The sequence below is a fragment of the Mauremys reevesii genome, linkage group 6 (assembly GCF_016161935.1).
Source record: "Mauremys reevesii isolate NIE-2019 linkage group 6, ASM1616193v1, whole genome shotgun sequence".
Lineage (NCBI taxonomy): Eukaryota > Metazoa > Chordata > Testudines > Geoemydidae > Mauremys > Mauremys reevesii.
Window position 1 is genome coordinate 24,598,417 of NC_052628.1, and position 10,397 is coordinate 24,608,813.

A 10,397-nucleotide genomic window follows, 5' to 3' on the forward strand; every position below is an offset into this window, starting at 1 on the left:
TCCTGGCAGTACATATGAAAAATTATGAATGTACAGTTCAACAACCAACCCCCCTGCCCGTGTACTTCCTTTTTTTTAAATAAATGATTTCTTTGATTATGAATCAGTTTTTATTATTGCATAAAGTGAAAGATAACAAACCCCAATGAAAACACAGGTAACAAACATCAAGGAAAACACAGGCACTTAAAAGCACTGTAACCAGTGCACGTCACTCCTGGTCAAGGCAAAAAAAACATTACTGTTGGCTTTCAGCCTCAAATTTCTCCCTCAAGGCATCCCTAATCCTTGTTGCCCTGTGATGGGCGTCTCTAGTAGCCCTGCTGTCTGGCTGTGCAAATTCAGCCTCCAGGAGTTGCACCTCGTTGGTCCATGCCTGGCTGAATGCTTCACCCTTCCCTTCACAAATATTATGGACGGTACAGAACGCGGATAGAACCGCAGGGATGCTGCTTTCCCCCAAGTCTAGCTTCCCATACAGACATCTCCAGCGAGCTTTTAAACGGCCAAAAGCACACTCCACAGTCATTCGGCATCGGCTCAGCCTGTAGTTGAAACGGTCCTGGCTCCTGTTCAGCTTCCCTGTATATGGTTTCATGAGCCAAGGCATTAATGGGTAAGCGGGGTCCCCAAGGATCACAATGGGCATTTCAACGTCCCTTACTGTTATCTTTCGGTCTGGGAAAAATGTACCTTCCTGCATCTTCCTGAACAGGCCACTGTTCCGAAAGATGTGTGCATCATGCACTTTTCCAGGCCAGCCTGTGTAAATATCAATGAAACGCCCACGGTGATCCACAAGCGCCTGGAGAACCATAGAGAAATACCCCTTGCGATTAATGTACTCATAGGCTAGGTGGGGTGGTGCCAGAATAGGAATATGCGTCCCATCTATTGCCCCTCCACAGTTAGGGAAACCCATTTCTGAAAAGCCATCCACAATGTCCTGCACGTTCCCCACAGTCACGGTTCTCCTCAGCAGGATGCGATTAATGGCCCTGCAAACTTGCATCAATACGATTCCAACGGTCGACTTTCCCACCCCAAACTGGTTCCCGACAGACCGGTAGCTGTCTGGAGTTGCCAGCTTCCAGATTGCAATAGCCACCCGCTTTTCCACCATCAGGGCAGCTCTCAATCTTGTGTCCTTGTGCCGCAGGGTGGGGGCGAGCTCAGCACACAGTCCCATGAAAGTGGCTTTTCTCATACGAAAGTTCTGCAGCCACTGCTTGTCATCCCAGACTTCCATGACAATGTGATCCCACCACTCACTGCTTGTCTCACGAGCCCAAAAGCGGCGTTCCACGGTGCTGAGCATTTCCGTTACCGCCACAAGCATTTTCATGTCACCCGCTTTAGGAAAATCCATATCATCATCGGACTCCTCACTGTCACTTTGGAGCTGAAGGAGGAATAGCTCAACTGCCAAACGTGATGTGCTGGCGACAGTCAGCAGCAAATTCCTCAGCAGCTCAGGCTCCATTTCACAGCGTGCTGAACTGACAATGGCAAGAAACGTGGACGGCGAAACTGAGACTGCTGGGAAGTGAAGCGATGCACCACGGGGCGTTGGAACAGGAAGCGGAATGACCCACACACTTCCTTCCCCTTCCCACAATACTCAGCGCCAAAACGGCGCCAAAACGGGATGAGGTGCTCTGTGGGATAGCTGCCCACAATGCACCTCTCAGTACAGCGCTGGAAATGCTGCCAATGTGGCCACACTGCAGCGCTGGTAGCTGTCAGTGTGGCCACACTGCAGCGCTGGCCCTGCACAGCTGGACGACCAGCGCTGCAAACTACCAGCACTGCAAACCGTAAGTGTAGCCATACCCTGAGACTGCAAGAAGGCTATGCTCTGGCTGTACCTCCAAGGTTTATACATGCAAGTCAGCATTCTATTGTTGCTATGGATATATGCCGCAGGAGATGGGAAGTGAAGAAACAGTCACTCCAGTGGTCATTACACACTCCATGAGGCCTGAAAGGGTAGCATTTCTTTGTAGTTACAAGACATAGTACACCTCTTCTCCATAGCCAGAGGGCAGGAGGTGGCCTTCAGCAGCAGAAGACTTCTGTAAGGTGTAATAGAAGTGATAAACCACCATATAGGACACTATAAATGAAACTCAGATGAGGTCCCAGAAGTTCTAAGACCAGTCCTGCTTGTATCTCCCTCTGTTTGGCCTTTCCATTGGAAGACTCCTGCTATAATGCAGCAGCCTATGGTGTTTTAAAAAATAGTCAGAATAATATGATTTGAGCTTTAATCAGGTCCAGCCACATGAACAGGCCATTTACAGAACATCAAATCAAATGCTTAGATTTCGTACAGTTAGTCCCTATTGTGAATTAATGAAATTTTTTAGCTGTCACAACGATATTGCAAATGTTCTACCTGCCCCAACCAGAATATGCTTTACCACTTCTTGTATTTGTCACTAACAAACATTTTAATTACTATTTTCCAATAGTGCCAGCAAGACCCATGTGTGTTGTTTTTTTTAAATGACAACCTTAATTTTCACCTGTATCTGCCTGAAGCCCATACTGAAGAGAGAGAGGATTGGAGTTATGATGCATAGTGATGCTAAGTAACCAAAATTAAAAATTAAATGTATATGTTACTAGCAATCTACTGCCACATTTTGCCTAACTGGCCCTGCATGTGGAACTGGAAGCATTTCAGAGAATGCTAACATGGATATCCTGGACTTTAAACTCTTTCCTAAGCCTAAATTTGGCCTCCAAGACCTCTCTCAACTTACACTGTGTCACTGGTACCTACATGTGTCACCAGCACCGACTCCCCTCCACCACAAGTCTGTCTAGCTGCCTCAGGAGATCCACAACCTGCACATCTAGCAGGCAATTCACCATCCAATTCTCCTGGTCATCACAAATCCAACTAACTATATTTTTAATAATCAAATCCCCCATTTCTATTACCTGCCTTTTCCAAATAACTAGGGTCTGCTCTCCCAGAGGGATAGCCTCATTGCAAGAGGATACCATGACATCATCTAGAATAGTGGCTCACAACATTTCCAGACTACTGTACCCCTTTCAGGAGTCTGATTTGTCTTGTGTACCCCCAAGCTTCTCCTCACTTAAAAACAACTTGCTTACAAAATCAGACATAAAAATGCAAGTGTCACAGCACGCTGTTACTGAAAAATTGCTTACTTTCTCATTTTTGCCATTGAATTATAAAATCAATTGGCATAAATATTGTACTTTTCAGTGTAGTATATAGAGCAGTATAAATAAGTCATTGTATGAAATTTTAGTTTGTACTGACTTTGCTAGTGCTTTTTATGTAGCCTGTTGTAAAACAAGGCAAATATCTAGATGAGCTAATGTAGCCCCTGGAACACCTCTGTGTACACCCAGGGGTAAGCATACCCCTGGCTGAATTCCACTGATCTAGAAGGAGGATCCCAGTTCTGAAGTTATTTCTCTCCACTCCAGCTTAATGTTCTCCTTCCCTGAGACTTTCATCTTCCTCAACAGCGCAAAGGCTGTCAGACTGGGGGTGGGACCTCTCTACTGTGGCCAGGAAAAATCTTATTAATGTCCCTTTTCTGAATCCCTTAGCTCCTCCAGTTCAGCCATTCTGCTCTCAAGAGCCCATACTCAGTCTGAGGGCCATGAGCTTCTTGCACTAAAATGTACACATGCCATCTGCCCATGAGGCAGACAATTTCACACACTGCATTCAGTATATGAAAATAGCCTCCACTCTGCTACTGGACTTCCTCTGCAAGAGTAAAAATAATGCAGGCAGAGTTTGTTTGTTTTTGCGGTGCAAGGGCAAGGAGTCAGACTACATTTAGAGTATGTTTATTATGAATATCAGCCTCACTCTCTTGGTCAATTAGGAGCAGGGGCAGCTCCAGGCCCCAGCATGTCAAGCACGTGCTTGGGGCGGCAAGCCACTGGGGGCGCTCTGCCGGTCGCCGCGAGGGCGGCAGGCAGGCTGCCTTCAGCGGCATGCCTGGACAGGGTCCGCTGGTCCCGCGGCTTCGGCGGACCTCCCGCAGGCGTCCCTGCGGAGGGTCCGCTGGTCCCGCGGCTTCGGCGGACCTCCCGCAGGCGTTCCTGCGGAGGGTCCGCTGGTCCCGCGGCTTCGGCAGACCTCCCGCAGGCGTTCCTGCGGAGGATCCGCTGGTCCCGCGGCTTCGGCGGACCTCCCGCAGGCGTCCCTGCGGAGGGTCCGCTGGTCCCACCGCTTCGGCGGACCTCCCGCAGGCGTCCCTGCGGAGGGTCCGCTGGTCCCACCGCTTCGGCGGACCTCCCGCAGGCGTCCCTGCGGAGGGTCCGCTGGTCCCACGGGACCAGCAGACCCTCCACAGGGACGCCGCCGAAGGCAGCCTGCCTGCCATGCTTGGGGCGGCAAAATGCCTAGAGCCGTCCCTGATTAGGAGCTGACTTTTTAAACCCTTGTTCTCCTTGAGTTAGCCCACACTCCATTAAGGGATTCTCAAGGGCATTAGGGAATCAAAGTATGGCAGGCTAGAGCCTCATTAGTAAGTTCTCAGCCTAGTCAGCTGCTTGGCTCAGCACACTGCCCAGAACAAACCATACTATACTCTAATTAAACAAGCACACAGCATGCGAACAAGAACATAACAAACAAGTTGACAAACTCCCTCAGTGGCACCTCTTTGTGGTGAGGTCTGGGAATTAGCTCTTGCTCTGTCTGGTACCCCCTTCCATTAGTTACTCACACTATGGCCCCTCTCTCTTTCTCTAGGACTCAGTCCTCCAACCAGGTCACTATACAGGCCTCCTCTCCTAGGGTAACAGAGTCCCACCAGACAAGCTGTTCAGGTGCCTCCCTCTATACTAGGTTCCAGCCCAGGACCTCTATTACTGGTAGCCACTCCCTCCTGTTATTTCCCTGGGCTTTTTCCTACCCACCTCTCTATCTCTGGGTTTGCCACTAGAGCTTCCTCAACTCCTCAGGTACTTCACTCATTTTGGCTAGTCAAATTCCCAGCTCCAGCTCCAGCTCCAGCTCCAGCCAACTCCCTTTGCTTCTAGGGAAAGGCTACAGACTTCCTCCCTGCATCCCCTTCCTGACTTCAGACTCCTATCCCCAACTCCTCCCTCAGCAACTAAATGCTTCATCAAACCCTGGCTTCCCTCCAGCTGCAGCATATAAGGTTAATTAGCCCCTTCTGGACCACATTAACCCACTCAGGGCTTGCATGTGTGGACACCCCATCACTGTCACATAATCTCCTCTTTTTCACTTGGAGAACTTCCTTGCAAAACTCCTGTTCATAGCTCCTGTTTGCTGGGTGTATCAGTTGTAACTCCAAGTGGTAGTGAAGGGAGGCATTATGCCTGAGTACAGCACACTATCTCCAGATGCTTTGGTCAAAGCACATTCCATGGCATGTACTGTGTATCATCTGCTGTCTTCTTAGTGCTAGTTGGTATAGAGTAGCAGTGGGGTCCTAGCCACTTCCTCGGCCTGCCTGAACATTTCTCATAGGCCGTGCAGTGTTGCCTGAACTACTCAAAGTTAGCTTTTTATATAGCACCTGTTCTGGTGCAGTATCTTTCCCCGATGAGGGAATCTTGTTTCTGTCACTGAGGGGAGCCTGTAGTCTGCTTCCAGGGAAGAAAACCTAGCAGGTTCAAGTGATTTCCTGCTCCCTAATGTCTTTTGAGCCCACACAGATGGCCACCTGACCTGTCAGCTTCCTTCTTTCCTGCGTAGCTCACTTGTTGACTGGACCCCTCCCATTAATCAGCATAAAGCTCCCTGTTGTGCCTTCTCTCCCCCACCCAGTGGGTTTTTAGAAGAGAAGGTAAAAGTTAGGATGATAACACTGATCTGTGTCAGTGTCCTAGAACATTGCTCAACCTATTTCTACCACAGATTTCATCAATGGCTCCAGTCCTTATCTCCAGCCAACAAAGAAGTGGAGACAGAGGCTGGGGAAATCAAGACCTTGTTATAAATTAGAGTGAAAGTACAAAAAGAAATCAATGGATGTTTAGTGGAAAGAGATCTGTACTTCTGTCAAGTGTAGCGGGGGATGAAGATAGTGAGATTTTAAACAATGTATCAAGTTACTTAGAAAAATTAAAGGAATATAAGAGAGACCATTAGAGAGAGATCTGTGAATTAAAAATAAATAAACCTCAGGTAAATTCTGAGTGGAACACATCTCTCCTTTTCTGTAGGAGAGCACCTATGGAACTGGTGGATCAATTTATCCTCACACTTGACCCTCAAGCATATTTTTATTGGTCATGGGCCTACTGTGCACATAATAGCTTGCTTATATTTGCATGGGTAATTACCATAGCTGCACACACAATTACTGCTAATGTACATTCACATGGTTGTAATCTGACCAGTCACTGGCTTGCACAATTGTAGGAGTTGTACAGCCAACTGTGATATCTGCATGTGCTAGCAAAGACATGCTATAGCATAAACATTTTTGCACACAATCCCTGGTATTCATTTTTCAGAACTTGTCTACATAAACAGTATGAGTTTTCCCATATTCCTATCAACATGCTCACACCCTGCATAGGGTCCAAGCTTCCTTCCTTCATAGGGTTTGCCTTACTTGTTAAGTAAAATAACAGCCACAAACATTGGTCTGACCTTCACTATTTCTAAAGTTTCTCTTGACAGGATTGATCTAACCCTGTCTTTAATTCCTCTTCACCTTAGGGAGACTCTCAGTCCTTTTGTACTCCTGAGTTGGAGTCTGACTGGTAGGATGAGATGCAGTATAGCTAAACTATCAATCTGCTGTCTCCTAAGAGTTCTCTCCCTATGCATCATCCTTGTAAGCCACCTGACCTTGGTATGTAGATGGCCTGTGCCATATTAAACATTTGAATGGCAAAAGCCTCCAGGCTGGATTCTCAGATATAATACAGCCTCTTCATACTACTCAGGCAGCACAGATTCTGGCTATAGCTGGCCAACTGGGTATTTCCCTTGACTGTGGTGGTGGGACACGGAGATGAGTGAGGTACAAGATAGCTGAAGCACAGTCCAAACAAGATAGCAGTGATGACATTCATTTAGGGGACCGGGATCTTAGGCTGACAGGAGTGGTTTCTGCTCCAATTACTCGCTGCTCAAAAGGCTTGTGGTTTGGAAGTGCTCTTTGATTCTCATTTGCTTCTGGAACTGCAAATTGCACTTTCTACCCCCACTCCCACCCACCCCATCTACTGATTTGTTTGCAAGCTTTTCTTTTCAATCTAAAACATCACAGTAATCTGCACCTTGGCAATCCTCAAACTGAATTACTGCAATGAAGGCAATTCAGAAAATGCATCAGTGGTAGAACATGGCTAACTATTCACTAAGTGATAGTTACCAAGGGCAAAACATTACACCAATTCTTCAGCTGATTTTAACTGCTTTGGTGGTTTCATATTTGCTTCCACATGCAAACTTCAGCCTACAAAGTCCTATGTGGCTTCAGTCCTGGTTGTGTAAGAGATCATCTCTCTGCCACCGACCCACCACAGCTTAAGCTCTAGCTGATCTCAACTGCTAACAGACTCCCTATTTAAACATCTAGAGATGGTGTCAGTTGTTCTGAGTAGAGGACCTTCAACTCTGTAATTTTCTCCCTTAACCGGTGTGATAGAGCCCAAGGTTTTGTTGAACTTTGAGACTCTTTGCTAGAACTCTCTCTTTTCTCAGGGGACTGCATGAGAGGCATTGGTTTCTTTTGGAAGGATTACATTTTTCCCACCTTAGAAAAGGCACTGTGGATGTGATTTATAAATTTGTTCACTAGCCCCTGAGGCAAATAGACAAAATACATTTTATAAATCTTTAAACATAAAATAAATTGTACCCTTGTTTTTTTAAATTAGGGACTAATAACATCTTGTAATGTATTGAAAACCATTTAAATTATATATCATTATGATCTTTTAAAACAAAGTTTCAGTGTGTAGTGTACTTAATATGCCTATTTTTAAACTATTGATTTTATGTCTATGTGTTACATACTCTTTAAGACTGCCAGCTTCTTTTCTAGGTACCTGCTGTTTAATTTAAAAAAAAATAAACTAAATGAGGGAAAAGGTTCCTGTGTCTGTTTTCAGTACTAGGCAGAAAGAGAGAGACATCTGTACACATAAAGCCACCTGTTATACTGACAGTACCTGACAATCTGGAATTAGGTACCTCAATTCTCAAGTAAGGCGTTCCTGGTAGTGCTGCAAAAATCCTCAAGTGATAGAGCATCTTGAATCACTTTTGAGTAATGCCTACCAGCTGTCATATGGAGCATCATTCCCATCCTCAGCCAAAAGCAAGGAGGTAAGGGTCAGAGAGGTAGCTGGGGATCCCTAAGGAACTGAACTCACACACGCACAAGTTAATGATATACTGTGCTCTATGAAGTAAGGGTATGGCTACACTGCAATTAAACACCCCTGGCTGGTCTGAGTCAGCTGACTCAGGCTTGCAGGGCTCGGGTTATGGGGTTGTTTAATTGCAGTGTGGACATTCAGGCTAAGGCGGGAGCCCAGGCTCTGGGACCCTATATGGGGAAAGGGTCACGGAGCCTGAGCCCAGACATCTACACTATAATTAAACAGCTCCATAGCCCAAGCCAGCTGACACATTCCACCTGCAAATGTTTAATTGCTATGTAGACATACCCTTAGTCTTACTTTTGAAAAAGTGCAAGTATTTTTAGGATACATAATATTGCTAATATGTAACATCCCTACTGACTGGATAAATAACATCTCAATGAAGTTTATAAAGTCAATAATCTGCAGTCTAAGAATTCTCCTAAATCATCTTTGCCACAACAGATGAAAATGTCTCCTAACTACTCATTATAGTCCATCAGTAGACAGCCCTGCTATTGATCCATAGACTGCAATGGTTTCTGAGTCATTATGGTCTGCTGAGTTATTATTGATCTGGAAACCAAACATTCTCAAAGTGGGCCTTTACATGATAAATTGTAGTTGTCACAGTTAATTAAGTCAGAAATTACTAATTTCCTAAGTACAGGGACAGAGTCTGATCTCAGTTACATTGGTATGAGGCCCTGATCCTGTATCAGAATGCACTAGAGCAGAGTTGACTCTCCCAGTGTTGGACTGAACTCTAAATGCAGTGAGGTCTGTGGTGAATGGGGCACTAGTTTGAGAATACGGAGACCTGGGTTCTAGTTCGGCCCTATCATTGACTTGCTGTGTATCCCTGTGCTGTGAGCTGCTTCACCTCTGTCTGTCATAATTTGCTTCTGCAGCAACTTCCTCCACTCTTTTTTCCTTCCCATTGATTCTTACAATAAGAATGAGAGGAGAACAGTGAACATTAACAAAACATAGAACAAAATTGTGCCTATCCTGTCCCTTCCCATTTCTTTCATTTTGAGTGACTAAGCAAACTTACATTTTGGCAGAATGTAAAGCACTTTTCCTGCCCTGCCTCTGTACCAGTTTTGCAATATTCTATATTTGTTTCTGCAGTGCTTCCTCAGACATCATCATTTTCTTTTCATTATTCATAACCAACAGTTTAATATATGCTAGTGAAGTCACGTGGTGATTTAACAATTTCTAGTTTCTGGAAATTAAATCCTGCTAAACCTTTATATTAAAAAGTCTTTCAGCAATTTCCAGACAATACTTTACTAACTCTTGACATTTACTGGTCTTAGTGATTTTTTAGGGTGGCTTAGGGAATGTAAAGAAGCTGAAAACAAGCAAAACTATTGAAATATGAACAATAAAAGTAGGTAATCTTAATCCACTCCTCAGAATCTCCTTAAACACTTACTCAGATTGAGCCTGATGAAACAGAACCTGAGAAATTCCTAGAAGTAATTCAAGCAGTAAATACCGTGGAAGAGTTTGTAAATGATTCAGACAATCACTTTGTCAGGCCCCGGCTCTGCTGTAAACTCTGTAGTTTAGCCATAATCTGGCCATTCTCTCACTGCCTGGGGCTGGATGTGACATAGAGGCTGACTGCTTAATATCTAGGAGAAGGAAATTCTGTACATCATTCATCAAAAGCAAACATGCCAAACAACTGATTGGCACTGACCGACTCTAAGGCCCTACCCATATACTGGGATCAAGCCCTTCTCAGCTGATGTTTAGTTCCACTGAAGTCAAAAGAGCTGTGTGGAGCTGGTCCACAGTGGTTTTAACAGTACTAGAAAGAACTGCAACGTTCTGCTAGACAGTTCTAGCATATTTTCCCTACCCATTGTGGAAGGAAAGGGGATTTTTTTTCCTGTGACCTATATTATAACTGTGTTATCGAACCATTTGTAAAAGGGGGGACTGATGTCACAGTCCCCATGCTCTGGTAACATAGCATCATTCCAGTTGCCAGTTGCAGAGACAGTACTCTTAGAAAGAAC